The sequence below is a fragment of the Mustelus asterias genome, chromosome 14 (genome assembly GCF_964213995.1).
Source record: "Mustelus asterias chromosome 14, sMusAst1.hap1.1, whole genome shotgun sequence".
In the NCBI taxonomy this organism is placed as follows: Eukaryota; Metazoa; Chordata; class Chondrichthyes; order Carcharhiniformes; family Triakidae; genus Mustelus; species Mustelus asterias.
Window position 1 is genome coordinate 107010066 of NC_135814.1, and position 17308 is coordinate 107027373.

General features: G+C 46.2%; 1 protein-coding gene across 6 annotated transcripts in view; it reads left to right on the forward strand.

The window, feature by feature from the left end:
- vps8 (VPS8 subunit of CORVET complex) overlaps window positions 1-17308 on the forward strand; it is a 651220-nt gene that overhangs the window by 422578 nt on the left and 211334 nt on the right. The gene's annotated exons all lie outside the window — the stretch shown is intronic.

Genomic DNA, 17308 nt, shown 5'->3' on the forward strand with positions numbered 1-17308 from the left:
AAGATATGTAAGTTAGGTGGATTGGCCATGCTAAATTGCCCCCTAGTGTCAGGGAGTTAGCAGGGCTTACAGGGATAAGGCCTGGGAGAGATTGTTGTTGGTGCAGTCTCGATGGGCTGAATGGCCTCTTTCTGCACTGCCAGGATTCTATGAAAGCAGTGTCATGCGATGTTTTGCATCCACTCAAAGAGGCAGATGGGGCCTTATTTCATCATCTCACCCTAAAGACAGCACATCCAACAGTGCAGCACTGCACTGGAGTGTCTGCTTTGACTTTTTATGCTCTAGCCCTGGAGTGAGATTTGAAACTGGAAACCTGTGATTCAGAGGTGAGAGTACTACTCACTGAACTATGGCTGACATTAACACATCAGACACACACACTTGCATTTTTAAGTAAGATCTTGCCTGCTTTGTCTGGCATTTTAATGGCCATTTGAAGGCCTGGCTGAAATGAATATTAAGTGGATGCTCTCCTTCATATTTACTGCATTCTATCTGTCTCTTCGTCAATCCCTGTGTATCCACAATGCTCAATACAATAAAAGCTTATGGCCACTTTCACATGATGTCTCTGTTGATATGCATATAGGGACCACATTATATAATTCTAATTCTGTACCACATTGATGGCCGATGTGCTTTTGGCGGGGTAGCGGAGAACAATATCTTGTCTTGGGGTGATGATCCCTTTAGAAACTAGGTTTCTCTGGTAAGGAGGTTATGGTAAAGCAACTAGCTTCCAATAAATGATAAGGTGACCAGGTTGCTTGGGGGAGAGAGAGAATCGAGGAAAAAGGTCAATGTATTAATTGTACAGTGTGGTTTACGTTCAAACAGGTTAGGCTTAGGTTTTAGACCAAGCTCGCTACAGAAGGGAAAACATCTCGTCTTAACCAAAGTTCAGTTTAAAATCTATATGTTGGCAGAAGAGAGTAAGATTCAACTCAAGGACTGTGAACAGTGGCTTGAACTTCTGGGCTAAAGAAGGGGAGAGAGAGAGAAAGAGTTTCAGCCAGCTGACCACGCCAACATCTGCTCCTGCCAATGGCACCCCACCCCCCGTGGGCTTCCCAATGCTGCAGGGAGGAGTCAATGGGAAATCCCATTAACAGCAGCAGGACCAGAATATACCACAGCTGGCCAATAGTCCGCCACTTCCCGCCACAACAAAGATGTCACAGGGAGGCTGGAGGATCCAACCCAAAGAATATTTGAACGGGGAGAGTTCTGACCCGAGGTGGCTAAGCTGAGCACACTTGTGATGCCTGTTTTGAATGGGGAATTTACAAGCCGAGCATGGTGGTTGGAGATTTGAAGGGAAAACCTTTATGGGAATAAAAAGGCCCAAAAAATCTCATGTGAATCTTCAAAGCAGTTCACAGACCAGGCGGTTAATCTTCCAAATTTTAATGAGTATCTGACTTGAGTTTTGGGGCATAAGTCTAGCGGGCGTAGAAGGAAAGTGGATTTCAGCATTCAGGTCAGAGTTTGAGGCTGGAGGATGGAGGATGAAGGAGGATATGCTCAGAGGGGAGAGCAAAGAGATGCTGGTGAGCAGAAAGTGGATGGACATACAGATATAAGACCATAAGACATAGGAGTAGAATTAGGCCACTCGGCCTATCGAGTCTGCTCCACCATTCAATCATGGCTGATATTTTTCTCATCCCCATTCTCCTGCCTTTTCCCCGTAACCCCTGATCCCCTTATCAATCAAGAACCTATCTATCTCTGTCTTAAAGACACTCAATGATCTGGCCTCCAGAGCCTTCTGCGGCAAAGAGTTCCACAGATTCACCACACTCTGGCTGAAGAAATTCCTCCTCATCTCCGTTTTAAAGGATCGTCTCTTTAGCCTAGTTCTAGTTTTTCCTACTCGTGGAAAAATCCTCTCCATGTCCACTCTATCCAGGCCTCACAATATCCTGTAAGTTTCAATAAGAGCCCCCTCATCCTTCTAAACGCCAATGAGTACAGATCCAGAGTCCTCAACCGTTCCTCATACGACAAGCTCTTCATTCCAGGGATCATTCTTATGAACCTCCTCTGGACCCTTTCCAAGCCCAGCACATCCTTTCTTAGATATGGGATCCCAAACTGCTCACAATAGTCCAAATGGGGTCTGACCAGAGCCATATACAGCCTCAGAAGTATATCCCTGCTCTTGTATTCTAGCCCTCTCGACATGAATGCTAACATTGCATTTGCCTTCCTAACTGCCGACTGAACCTGCAAGTTAACATTGAGAATCTTGAACAATGACTCCCAAGTCCCTTTGTGTTTCTGATTTCCTAAGCATTTTCCCATTTAGAAAATAGTCTATGCCTCCATTCCTTCTTCCAAAGTGCATAGCCTCATACTTTTCCACATTGTATTCCATCTGCCACTTCTTTGCCCACTCTCCTAACCTGTCCAAGTCCTTCTGCTTTCTCAATACTATCTGTCCCTCTACATATCTTTGTATCATCTGCAAACTTAGCAACAGTGCCTTCAGTTCCTTCCTCCAAATCGTTAATGTATGTTGTGAAAAGTTGTGGTCTCAGCACTGACTCCTGAGGCACACTACGAGTCACCGGCTGCCACCCTGAAATAGACCCCTTTATCCACACTCTCTGCCTTCTGCCAGTCAGCCAGTCCTCTATCCATGCCAGGATCTTACCTTTAACACCATGGGCACTTAACTTATTTAACAGTCTCCTATGCGGTAGAGGAGACTGTTATCCAGAGGAGAAAGGGAGATGAGAAAAATCAGGAAAAGAAAACACAGAAGGATGCAGAGTTTGAAAAAGAGTGATGGAGACCAAGAGGTTGAGAGTGACGGAATCTTTCAGGGGAACAGGAAACTTATTCAACCGGCTCACTGGGCACAAGTTTGTCTTTTGTCAAAGGTTATTGCAGCAACTTGCCAGCTGATGGAGAGAATCGTTAGCAAAAATCCACACACATTTATCACATAACTGATGGATGTAATTCTGTTTCACAAAATTACTCCAGACTTCCCCACATTTACTGAAATATTAAACTCCTGCAATTTAACTAAATCTTCGCAACTCAGCAGATGTGCCAGAAATGAGAAAGCAACATGCACTGTATGTCTGGAAGCATGTTTACTGATTTAACCTCGTGTAGGAAAGGCTTCAGAACTGACGCTAAGGACAGCCATAAGATAAGAAACATCGTCTGTAGAGAGACTCTGATCCCAGCACAACACTTGTTAATATTTTGAAAGTATCTAGAGATCACTGCTTCATGTGAACCAGCTGTGGTCCTGTGGCAAGTACAGCAAACAGGGAGCAAGCAACAATGCTGCCTCTACCTTCTGTGCATCAAGCCCGTGTACGGCCAGCCTTGGAATAACCATAGCCAGCTGCTATTGTTACTGAAGACTGATTTTTCCATTCCTGCTATTGATATCTTCAGCAGTATTCATTGATCAACAAGAATTAAAATGTTTTACACTATATCAGGAAGGCATGGGCTTGGCATATGGTTGCTTGCTGTGATGAAGTACCTGACTGGAACTGCAATAGCAGCTGTGTGGTGGGGGCGGAGTGGAGGGGGAGGTGCTCTCTGTGCTTTAGATGCAGAGGAAGTATGAAGCCTTTCTTTTTAACCATGTATATCCTGTTTGTTTGTCCTGTGATTGGGAAGAATCAGATAGGTGGAAATGGGTCGACCAGTCCAATACATATTCTTTAGATAGATTTGGTTAGTGTCAGTGGTTAGCGTAAGGGGTGAAAAGGACATAATTAAGAACCTCAAATAGAACCCTGACCTATCAGGTTAAAACTTGAATAGTGCGTGGATTCCCTCGGGTTAATTTGGAACTTCTTTCTTCCTCAGCACATCTTTTTATTTTAAAATAGATAAAGATCTGAATAAAATTATAGTGTTGTTAATAACAGGTGTGATGCAGAAGTGACCTTTATTAGAGATGCTGTTGTCATAGCTGCTATTAGAGACAATTTGATCATTTGCGGTTTTGGCACAACATTGTAATAAAAGAACAGATGGAGTCTATTCCAACATTGATTCCCGTTGAGTGACGTGTTTGAGTATTTGGAATTATGAATGACTGTCAGTTTCTGCTTTCCTTCACACCTCTCGATAAAATAATGAGAAATATTTCAAAATCCCAGCACCTGAAACCTGGTTTTTCAGTCTCTCTCCACTCCCCTTCTCCATCCTATCTGCCAGTTTATTGCCTGAGCCTTTCCTCTCTATAATCCGTGCAACGTTTCCACCTCTCACCTTTCCTGCTGTTAGAAACAGAAATTGTTTATGGGACCACTTCCTCTTCACTGCTGTGCATTGATGTAAAATTCCTGAGGTTCGGATCCCCTGGGATACTATTTTTAGCACCCGTGAGCGATAGGAAACATCAAACAAGGTAAAATCTGAGCGCGAAGCTAACTTTACTGAAATAGCAAAAAACCGTACTATACTCAAGGCATTATTATTTTTGAAATACAGCAACGTGCACGTGATGGTTGAAACTTTCCCCTCCCAAGTGGGTACGCCAGCTGTGTGTATCCAAACTCAAAATAACCAGCAAAAAAAAGACCAATCTGTGTAAATTTTGCAAGGAAGATGAATCGTTGTTGAAATTTGGAAAGAGATTTGAAATAAAGATCCTGTATTTTAACATTTTATTTAATCAAAAGATTTCTAGTAACCGTAATGGGATAAATTTGAGCTCAGTACCTGACATAGCCATACTTATAGTCACATGGGGGTTAGCACTGCTGCCTCACAGTTCCAAGGGCCCAGGTTCGATTCCTGGCTTGGGTCACTGTCTGGGTGGAGTTTGCACGTTCTCCCCGTGTCTGCGTGGGTTTCCTCCGGGTGCTCCGTGGAGTTTCCTCCCACAGTCTGAAAAACGTGCTGGTGAAGTACATTGGCCATGCTAAATTCTCCCTCAGTGTACCCGAACAGGTGCAGGAGTGTGGCGACTAGGGGATTTTCACAGTAACTTCATTGCATTGTTAATGTAAGCCTTACTTGTGACACAAATAAATAAACTTAAAAAGTTACCAAAATTTTATTGCCAATGTCTTGGGAAAACTCAATGACAGGACAAGCCCACTGGAGGTGGCAGCACAGTGGGAAACAGTTAGAACCATAGAAAATTACAGCTCAGAAACAGGCCTTTTGGTTCCTCTTGTCTGTGCCGAACCATTTGTTGCCTAGTCCCACTGACCTGCACTTGGACCATATCCCTCCACACCCCTCTCATCCATGAACCCGTCCAAGTTTTTCTTAAATGTTAAAAGTGACCCCGCATTTACCACTTTATCTGGCAGCTCATTCCACACTCCCACCACTCTCTGCGTGAAGAAGCCCCCCCTAATATTCCCTTTAAACTTTTCCCCCCTCACCCTTAACCCATGTCCTCTGGTTTTTTTCTCCCCGAGCCTCAGTGGAAAAAGCCTGCTTGCATTCACTCTATCTATACCCATCAAAATCTTATACACCTCTATCAAAACTCCCCTCATTCTTCTACGCTCCAGGGAATAAAGTCCCAACCTATTCAATCTCTCTCTGTAACTCAGCTTCTCAAGTCCCGGCAACATCCTTGTGAACCTTCTCTGCACTCTTTCAACCTTATTTACACCCTTCCTGTAACGAGGTGACCAAAACTGTACACAATACTCTAAATTCGGCCTCACCAATGCCTTATATAACCATACCATAACACTCCAACTTTTATACTCGATACTCCGATTTATAAAGGCCAATGTACCAAAGGCACTCTTTACGACCCTATCCACCTGTGACGTCACTTTTAGGGAATTCTGTACCTGTATTCCCAGATCCCTCCGTTCAACTGCACTCTTCAGAGTCCTACCATTTCCCCTGTACGTTCTACTTTGGTTTGTCCTTCCAAAGTGCAATATCTCACACTTGTTCCATTTGCCATTTTTCAGCCCATTTTTCGAGTTGGTCCAAATCCCTCTGCAAGCTTTGAAAACCTTCCTCACTGTCCACTACACCTCCAATCTTTGTATCATCAGCAAACTTGCTGATCCAATTTACCACATCATCATCCAGATCATTGATATAGATGACAAACAACAATGGACCCAACACCGATCCCTGCGGCACACCACTAGTCACAGGCCTCCACTCAGAGAAGCAATCCTCCAGAACCACTCTCTGGCTTCTTCCATTGAGCCAGTGTCTTATCCAATTTACTACCTCCCCATGTATACCCGGCGACTGAACCTTCCTAACTAACCTCCCATGAGTGACCTTGTCAAAGGCCTTGCTGAAATCCAGGTAGACAACATCCACCGCCTTCCCTTCATCCACTTTCCTGGTAACCTCCTCGAAAAACTCTTAATAGATTGGTTAAACATGACCTACCATGCACAAAGCCATGTTGACTCTCCCTAATATTCCTATTTTTAATGATTAATATTTTCAAGAAGGGGAATAGGGATAGCCCAGGAAATTCCTGACCGGTGAGTCTAACCTCAGTGGTTGGTAAGCTGATGGAGAAGATCCTGAGGGACAAGATTTATGAGCATTTAGAGAGGTTTAGTATGCTCAAGAATACTCAGCATGGCTTTGTCAAAGGCAGATCGTGCCTTACGAGCCTGGTGGAGTTCTTCGAAAATGTGACTAAACACATTGACGAAGGGAAAGCGGTAGATGTGGTTTATATGGATTTTAGCAAGGCGTTCGATAAGGTCCCCCATGCAAGGCTTCTAGAAAATGTGAGAGGGCATGGGATCCAAGGGGCTGTTGCCCTGTGGATCCAGAACTGGCTTGCCCAAAGGATCTCCAAAGAATCTCACTAGCTGTTCTGTCTGGAGACAATACACATCTCTTTAACCTGTGTTTAATGCTCCCTCCACCACCTTGTTTGTGCCTTTAGGACCTGGCTGGCTTTAAGGATTCGCATTCAAATGAGTATTCTGCAACTTGATTTTGTGTCTGTGCCCTGTTTGAGAGCACATTTCCACTCCATCTGATGAAGGAGCAGTGCTCTGAAAGCTTATGGTATTTGCTACCAAATACACCTGTTGGACTTTAACCTGGTGTTGTGAGACTTCTTACTGTGTTCACCCCAGTCCAACGCCGGCATCTCCACATCTTCCCAAAGGAGGCAGAGAGTGTGTATAGATGGGTCTTTTTCTAAATGGAGGTCGGTCACCAGTGGTGTGCCCCAGGGATCTGTTCTGGGACCCTTGCTGTTTGTCATTTTCATAAATGACCTGGATGAGGAAGTTGAGGGATGGGTTGGTACGTTTGCCGACGACACGAAGGTTGGTGGGGTTGTGGATAGTCTGGAGGGATGTCAGAAGTTACAGAGGGACATAGATAGGATGCAAGACTGGGCAGAGAAGTGGCAAATGGACTTCAACCCAGATAAGTGCGTCGTGGTCCATTTTGGCAGGTCAAATGGGATGAAGGAGTACAATATAAAGGGAAAGACTCTTAGTACGCTAGAGGATCAGAAGGACCTTGGGGTCCGGGTCCATAGGACTCTGAAATCGGCCCCGCAGGTGGAGGAGGTGGTTAAGAAGGCGCTGGCCTTTATCAATCGAGGGATTGAGTTTAGGAGTCCGGGGATAATGATGCAGCTATATAAGACCCTCATCAGACCCCACTTGGAGTACTGTGCTCAGTTCTGGTCGCCTCATTACAGGAAGGATGTGGAAAAGATTGAAAGGGTGCAGAGGCGATTTACAAGGATGTTGCCTGGATTGAGTGGCATGCCTTATGAGGATAGGCTGAGGGAGCTCGGTCTTTTCTCCTTGGAGAGACGTAGGATGAGAGGAGACCTAATAGAGGTGTATAAGATGTTGAGAGGCATAGATCGGGTGGACTCTCAGAGGTTTTTTCCCAGGCTGGAAATGGCTGCTACGAGAGGACACAGGTTTAAGGTGCTGGGGGGTAGGTACAGGGGAAATGTTAGGGGGACGTTTTTCACACAGAGGGTGGTGGGCGAGTGGAATCGGCTGCCGTCAGTGGTGGTGGAGGCAAACTCAATAGGGTCTTTTAAGAGACTCCTGGATGAGTACATGGGACTTAATAGGATGGAGGGTTATAGGTAGGTCTAAAAGGTAGGGATATGTTCGGCACAACTTGTGGGGCCAAAGGGCCTGTTTTGTGCTGTAGTTTTTCTATGTTTCTATGTTCTATAAGTCCCTGTCTATCCAAATATTTGTAGATCCTATCCCTTATCACACCCTCCAATAACTTGCCCACCACCGACGTCAAACTTACTGGCCTATAATTTCCCGGATTTCTTTTGGAACCTTTTTTAAACAACGGAACAACATGAGCCACCCTCCAATCATCCGGCACCTCCCCCGTGAATACTGACATTTTAAATATTTCTACCAGGGCCCCTGCAAGTTCAACACTAGCTTCCCGTGGGAATACTCTGTCCGGTCCTGGGGATTGATCCACTCTGATTTGCCTCAAGACAGCGAGCACCTCCTCCCCTTTAATCTGTAAAGGTTCCATGGCCTCCCTACCAGTTTGCCCTATTTCCGTCGACTCCATGCCCGTTTCCTCAGTAAATACGGATGCAAAAAAAACATTTAGTATCTCCCCCATCTCTTTTGGTTCCATGCACAGTCTACCACTTTGGTCTTCAAGAGGACCAATTTTATCCCTCACTATCCTTTTGCTCCTAACATGCCTATAGAAGCTCTTTGGATTTTCCTTCACTCTGTCTGCCAAAGCAACCTCATGTCTTCTTTTAGCCCCCCTGATTTCCCTCTTGAGTAGCTTCTTGCACTTTTTATACTCCTCAAGCATCTGATCTGTTCCTTGCTGCCTGTACATTTCACACAACTCTCTCTTCCTCTTAATCACTGTTACAATCTCCCTCGAGAACCAAGGTTCCTTATTCCTATTTACTTTGCCTTTAATCCTGACAGGAACATACAAACTCTGCACTCTCAAAATTTCTCCTTTGAGGATCTCCCACTTTCCATTTACATCCTTACCAGAGAACAGCCTGTGCCAATCCACACTTCCCAGATCCCTTCTCATTTCATCAAATTTGGCCTTTTTCCAGTTCAGAACTTCAACCCGAGGACCAGATCTATCCTTATCCATGATCAGGTTGAAACTAATGGCATTATGATCACTGGATCCAAAGTGTTCCCTCACACTCACATCCATCACCTGCCCTAACTCATTTCCCAATAGGAGATCCAATATCGCATCCTCTCTAGTTGGCACCTCTATATACTGATGTAGAAAATTTTCCTGAACACATTTTACAAACTCTACCCCGTCTAAACCTTTAACAGTATGCGAGTCCCAATCTATATGTGGAAAATTAAAATCCCCTACTATCACAACATTGTGTTTCTTGCAGTTGTCAGCTATCTCTCTGCTGATGGGGATGGGGCAAACTGGCGGTGGAGTTGCCCTGGGAATCTCAACATTGACTCTGGACCTCAAGAAAGCCCATGGCATCAGACATACATTGAACCAGGGTTTATCCTCACCACCTTTTTGTTCAAAGCGTGCAGGAAGGTTTTTTGACTCAGTATGTAGACAGGCCAACTAGAGGTGAGGCTATATTGGATCTGGTGCTGGGAAATGAGCCAGACCAGGTGCTAGACTTGGAAGTTGGTGTGCATTTTGGTGATAGTGACCACAATTCGGTTACGTTCACCTTAGTGATGGAAAGGGATAGGCATGAACCTCGGGCCAGTGGTTTTAGCTGGGGGAAGGGTAATTATGAGGCTATTAGGAGAGAATTAGGAAACATAGGTTGGACTAGGAGATTACAGGGACTGGGAACGTCCGACATGTGGAGTTTTTTCAAGGAGCAGCTACTGCGAGTCTGTGATAGGTATGTCCCTGTCAGGCAAGGAGGAATTGGTAGGGCTAGGGAACCGTGGTGCACCAAAAAAGTTTCTTTGTTGGTTAAAAAGAAAAAGGAGGCTTATGTTCGGATGAGACGTGAGCACTCGGGTAGTGCACTAGAAAGCTTTAGATTGGCTAAGAGGGAGTTGAAGAGCGAGCTTAGAAGGGCTAAAAGGGGACATGAGAAGACTTTGGCGGATAGGGTTAAAGAGAATCCTAAGGCGTTCTATAGGTATGTCAAGAACAGAAGGTTGGTTAGGGCAAGTTTAGGGCCAGTTATAGATGGCAGAGGGAAGTTATGTGTGGAACCGGAGGAGATTGGTGAAGCATTGAACCAATATTTCTCTTCGGTGTTCACGCAAGGGGACATGAATATAGCTGAGGAGGACACTGGGTTGCAAGGGAGTAGAATAGACAGTATTACAGTTGATAAGGAGGATGTGCAGGATATTCTGGAGGGTCTGAAAATAGATAAATCCCCTGGTCCGGATGGGATTTATCCAAGGATTCTCTGGGAGGCAAGAGAAGTGATTGCAGAGCCTCTGGCTCTGATCTTCAGGTCGTCGTTGGCCTCTGGTATAGTACCAGAAGATTGGAGGTTAGCGAATGTTGTCCCATTGTTTAAGAAGGGGAACAGAGACTTCCCCGGGAATTATAGACCGGTGAGTCTCACTTCTGTTGTCGGCAAGATGTTGGAAAAAATTATAAGGGATAGGATTTATAGTTATTTGGAGAGTAATGAATTGATAGGTGATAGTCAGCATGGTTTTGTGGCAGGTAGGTCGTGCCTTACTAACCTTATTGAGTTTTTTGAGAAAGTGACCAAGGAGGTGGATGGGGGCAAGGCAGTGGACGTGGTATATATGGATTTTAGTAAGGCGTTTGATAAGGTTCACCATGGTAGGCTTCTGCAGAAAATGCAGATGTATGGGATTGGGGGTGATCTAGGAAATTGGATCAGGAATTGGCTAGCGGATAGGAAACAGAGGGTGGTGGTTGATAGTAAATATTCATCATGGAGTGCGGTTACAAGTGGTGTACCTCAGGGATCTGTTTTGGGGCCACTGCTGTTTGTAATATTTATTAATGATCTGGATGAGGGTATAGTTGGGTGGATTAGCAAATTTGCTGATGACACCAAAGTCGGTGGTGTGGTAGACAGTGAGGAAGGGTGTCGTAGTTTGCAGGAAGACTTAGACAGGTTGCAAAGTTGGGCCGAGAGGTGGCGGATGGAGTTTAATGCGGAGAAGTGTGAGGTAATTCACTTTGGTAGGAATAACAGATGTGTTGAGTATAGGGCTAACGGGAGGACTTTGAATAGTGTGGAGGAGCAGAGGGATCTAGGTGTATGTGTGCATAGATCCCTGAAAGTTGGGAATCAAGTAGATAAGGTTGTTAAGAAGGCATATGGTGTCTTGGCGTTTATTGGTAGGGGGATTGAATTTAGGAGTCGTAGCGTTATGTTGCAACTGTACACAACTCTGGTGCGGCCGCACTTGGAGTACTGTGTGCAGTTCTGGTCCCCACATTACAGGAAGGATGTGGAGGCTTTGGAGAGGGTGCAGAGGAGGTTTACCAGGATGTTGCCTGGTATGGAGGGGAGATCCTATGAGGAGAGGCTGAGGGATTTGGGATTGTTTTCGCTGGAAAGGCGGCGGCTAAGAGGGGATCTTATTGAAACATATAAGATGATTAGAGGTTTAGATAGGGTGGATAGTGATAGCCTTTTTCCTCTGATGGAGAAATCCAGCACGAGGGGGCATGGCTTTAAATTGAGGGGGGGTAGTTATAGAACCGATGTCAGGGGTAGGTTCTTTACCCAGAGGGTGGTGAGGGATTGGAATGCCCTGCCAGCATCAGTAGTAAATGCGCCTAGTTTGGGGGCGTTTAAGAGATCCGTAGATAGGTTCATGGACGAAAAGAAATTGGTTTAGGTTGGAGGGTCACAGTTTTTTTTTAACTGGTCGGTGCAACATCGTGGGCCGAAGGGCCTGTTCTGCGCTGTAATGTTCTATGTTCTACCTGTAGTGTTACTAACTCTGACTGGACTTACTCTGGAGGCAAGACCTCCTGCTCGTGACCAATTACTGTCCTCACCCCCCTACATCCCATGAATCGGTGCCCCTCTATTTTGGAGAACACTTAGAAGAAGCACTGAGGGTGACAAGGGCACTGACTGCACTCTGGATGTGGAGTTCAGTGCCCATAATAGAGAATAGTTCAGTAGCGCCACTATTAGACATGTTCTGAAGGACAGAGCTGGCAAACTGGTCAGGACTCCCCTGAAATCAGCTTCAGTCTCCCGGTGGCCAAACAGTGTTCCGGGAGTATGTCAACACCTGGCAATGGTGGCCAGCCAATCACAGATCATGCTCGGGGACCACCTGACATTCCTTACATCAAGAATGAGCCAATGACAGCTCGAGTTCAGGTCTCAGCTGAAGTTCCCAATATTAGGAACCTATTCCGCCAACCACTGACTCGGCAGACAGAGGTCATCTGACGGAAATATCCATACGTCCTGCAGACCACATGATCAGTGCTTCAATCAGTTGAATGTGATGCCAACTTGGGCCGCAGAGCTGGAGAGAAGGTTAGTCTCCGCTGAGACTGGCCAAATGCTGCTATGGTGATGAATTAGTCTTATTAATAATTAATGGCGAGTTGAATTGGTGGTGACCAAAGGACAAAGAACAGTACAGCACAGGAAACAGGCCCTTCGGCCCTCCAAGCCTGTGCCGCTCCTTGGTCCAACTAGACCAATCGTTTGTATCCCTCCATTCCCAGGCTGCGCATGTGACTATCCAGGTAAGTCTTAAACGATGTCAGCGTGCCTGCCTCCACCACCCTACTTGGCAGCGCATTCCAGGCCCCCACCACCCTCTGTGTAAAAAACATCCCTCTAATATCTGAGTTATACTTCGCCCCTCTCACCTTGAGCCCGTGGCCAGTCGTGATCGTCACCTCCGACCTGGGAAAAAGCTTCCCACTGTTCACCCTATCTATACCCTTCATAATCTTGTATACCTCTATTAGATCTCCCCTCATTCTCCGTCTTTCCAAGGAGAACAACCCCAGTCTACCCAATCTCTCCTCATAGCTAAGACCCTCGGGACCAGGCAACATCCTGGTAAACCTTCTCTGCACTCTCTCCAATGCCTCCACGTCCTTCTGGTAGTGCGGCGACCAGAACTGGACGCAGTACTCCAAATGTGGCCTAACCAGCGTTCTATACAGCTGCATCACCAGACTCCAGCTTTTATACTCTATACCCCGTCCTATAAAGGCAAGCATACCATATGCCTTCTTCACCACCTTCTCCACCTGCGTTGCCACCTTCAAGGATTTGTGGACTAGCACACCTAGGTCCCTCTGTGTTTCTATACTCCTGATGACTCTGCCATTTATTGTATAACTCCTCCCTACATTATTTCTTCCAAAATGCATCACTTCGCATTTATCCGGATTAAACTCCATCTGCCACCTCTCCGCCCAATTTTCCAGCCTATCTATATCCTGCTGTATTGCCCGACAATGCTCTTCGCTATCCGCAATTCCAGCCATCTTCGTGTCATCCGTAAACTTGCTGATTACACCAGTTACACCTTCTTCCAAATCATTTATATATATATCACAAATAGCAGAGGTCCCAGTACAGAGCCCTGCGGAACACCACTGGTCACAGACCTCCAGCCGGAAAAAGACCCTTCGACCACTACCCTCTGTCTCCTATGGCCAAGCCAGTTCTCCACCCATCTAGACACTTCTCCTAGTATCCCATGAGCCTTAACCTTCTTAACCAACCTGCCATGTGGGACTTTGTCAAATGCCTTACAGAAATCCATATAGACGACATCCACGGCCCTTCCTTCATCAACCGTTTTTGTCACTTCCTCAAAAAACTCCACCAAATTTGTAAGGCACGACCTCCCTCTTACAAAACCATGCTCTCTGTCACTAATGAGATTGTTCCGTTCTAAATGCACATACATCCTGTCTCTAAGAATCCTCTCCAACAACTTCCCTACCACGGACGTCAAGCTCACCGGCCTATAATTTCCTGGGTTATCCCTGCTACCCTTCTTAAACAACGGGACCACATTCGCTACCCTCCAATCCTCAGGGACCTCACCCCTGTCCAAAGAAGCGACAAAGATTTCCGTCAGAGGCCTAGCAATTTCATCTCTCGTCTCCCTGAGCAGTTGAGGATAGATGCCATCAGGCCCTGGGGCTTTGTCAGTTTTAATGTTCCCTAAAAAACCTAACACTTCCTCTCTTGTAATGGAGATTTTCTCTAACTGGTCAACACCTCCCTCCCAGACACTCCCGGTTAACACGCCCCTCTCCTTCGTGAATACCGATGCAAAGTATTCATTTAGGATCTCCCCTACTCCCTTGGGTTCTAAGCAGGTGGTCTGCAATGTGCTGTGCAGGAATTATTCAGATTCTGTAGCAGAATGTAGTGGAGACAGGTTTGTTCCCTCTCTCTGTGTATCTCACTGAATCAGCATTCACAGTGAATGTGACTCAAGACCAGGTGAGCAGCTTGGTGGAAAAGCTCAATGGAGCAAAGCCCTGCAACAGGCTCCTGTTGTATCTTTGTAGCTGCCAGTCCCACATTGAACTATATAAAATATACCACACAGCGACACACCATTTGGCTCAACCAGTCTGTGCCATAACTTCTCTCAGTGTAAGTCCAGTCAGAGTTAGTAACACTACAGCTGGTGAGGATAAACCCTGGTTCAACAAAGAGTGCAGAGGTCATGCAAGCATTAGCATCAGGCATGCTTAAGAATGAGGTAGCAACCTGGTGGAATGACAACACAGAATTAAACTGTTAAACCGGGGAATCGTCATGTGACAGAGATACTAGCTCTCACAACCAACAGATCATTTCAAAGCTACATCCACTGATGCGACAGTTAAGCAACTAATTACATAGAACATAGAACATAGAAAGCCACAGCACAAACAGGCCCTTCGGCCCACAAGTTGCGCCGATCACATCCCCACCTCTAGGCCTATCTATAGCCCTCAATCCCATTAAATCCCATGTACTCATCCAGAAGTCTCTTAAAAGACCCCAACGAGTTTGCCTCCACCACCACCGACGTCAGCCGATTCCACTCACCCACCACCCTCTGAGTGAAAAACTTACCCCTGACATCTCCTCTGTACCTACCCCCCAGCACCTTAAACCTGTGTCCTCTCGTAGCAACCATTTCAGCCCTTGGAAATAGCCTCTGAGAGTCTACCCTATCCAGACCTCTCAACATCTTGTAAACCTCTATCAGGTCACCTCTCATCCTTCGTCTCTCCAGGGAGAAGAGACCAAGCTCCCTCAACCTATCCTCATAAGGCATGCCCCCCAATCCAGGCAACATCCTTGTAAATCTCCTCTGCACCCTTTCAATGGCTTCAACATCTTTCCTGTAATGAGGTGACCAGAACTGCGCGCAGTACTCCAAGTGGGGTCTAACCAGGGTCCTATAAAGCTGCAGCATTATCTCCCGACTCCTAAACTCAATCCCTCGATTAATGAAGGCCAGTACGCCGTACGCCTTCTTGACCGCATCCTCCACCTGCGAGGCCGATTTAAGAGTCCTATGGACCCGGACCCCAAGGTCCTTCTGATCCTCTACACTGCTAAGAATGGTACCCTTCATATTATACTGCTGCTTCATCCCATTGGATCTGCCAAAATGGATCACCACACACTTATCCGGGTTGAAGTCCATCTGCCACTTCTCCGCCCAGTCTTGCATTCTATCTATGTCTCGCTGCAACTTCTGACATCCCTCCAAATTATCCACAACACCACCTACCTTGGTGTCGTCAGCAAACTTACCAACCCATCCCTCCACTTCCTCATCCAGGTCATTTATGAAAATGACAAACAGCAAGGGTCCCAGAACAGATCCCTGGGGCACTCCACTGGTCACTGACCTCCATGCAGAGAAAGACCCCTCCACAGCCACTCTCTGCCTTCTGCAGGCAAGCCAGTTCTGGATCCACAAGGCAACAGCCCCTTGGATCCCATGCCCTCTCACTTTCTCAAGAAGTCTTGCATGGGGAACCTTATCAAACGCCTTGCTGAAGTCCATATAGACCACATCCACCGCTCTTCCTTCGTCAATGTGTTTGGTCACATTTTCAAAGAACTCAACCAGGCTCGTAAGGCACGACCTGCCCTTGACAAAGCCGTGCTGACTACTTTTGATCATACTAAACTTCTCTAGATGATCATAAATCCTGTCTCTCAGGATCCTCTCCATCAACTTACCAACCACTGAGGTTAGACTCACCGGTCGGTAATTTCCCGGGCTGTCCCTGTTCCCTTTCTTGAATATAGGGACCACATCTGCAATCCTCCAATCCTCCGGAACCTCTCCCGTCTCCATCGACGATGCAAAGATCATCGCCAAAGGCTCCGCAATCTCCTCCCTCGCCTCCCACAGTAACCTGGGGTACATCCCATCCGGTCCCGGCGACTTACCAACCTTGATGCCATTCAATAGTTCCAACACATCCTCTTTCTTTATGTCCACATGCTCGATCCTTTCTGTCCACCGCAAACCAGCAGTACAACCACCCAGATCCCTTTCCACCGTGAATACCGAGGTAAAGTATTCATTAAGCACCTCCGCCATTTCTAACGGTTCCGCACAAACTTTTCCCCCTTCACCTTTTAAGGGTCCTATGCCTTCACATCTCATCCTTTTACTCTTGACATATTTGTAGAAAGCCTTGGGATTCTCCTTAATCTTACCCGCCAAGGTCTTCTCATGACCCCTTCTCGCTCTCCTAATTTCCTTCTTAAGCTCCTTCCTACATCCCGTATACTCCTCTAAATCCTTAACACCTCCTAGCTCTCTGAACCTTCTGTACGCCTCTCTTTTCTTATTCACCAGGTTCATCACAACCTTCGTGCACCACGGTTCCCGTACCCTACCAACACCCCCCTGTCTCATCGGAACGTTGTCATGCAGAGCTCCAGACAAACATTCCTTGAAAATCCTCCACTTTCCTTCGGTACTTTTCCCCAAGAATGCCTCCTTCCAATTTACCCGTCTAATTTCCTCCCTGATGACACTGTATTTCCCTTTACTCCAGAGAAACACTTTCCTAGCCTGCCTGATCCTATCTCTTTCCAATGCTATCGTGAAGGAGATAGAATTATGATCGCTATCCCCAAGATGCTCACCCACCGAGAGATCCTCCACCTGTCCAGGTTCATTAGCCAGCACCAGATCAAGTACAGCCTCTCCTCTAGTAGGCTTATCCACATACTGTGTCAGGAAACTCTCCTGGACACACCTAACAAACTCCTCTCCATCCAAACCCCTAGCCCTAGGGATATTCCAATCTATGTTTGGGAAATTAAAATCTCCCATCACGACAACTCTGTTATTCCTACATCTCTCCAGGATCTGTTTCCCCATCTGCTCCTCAACATCTCTGT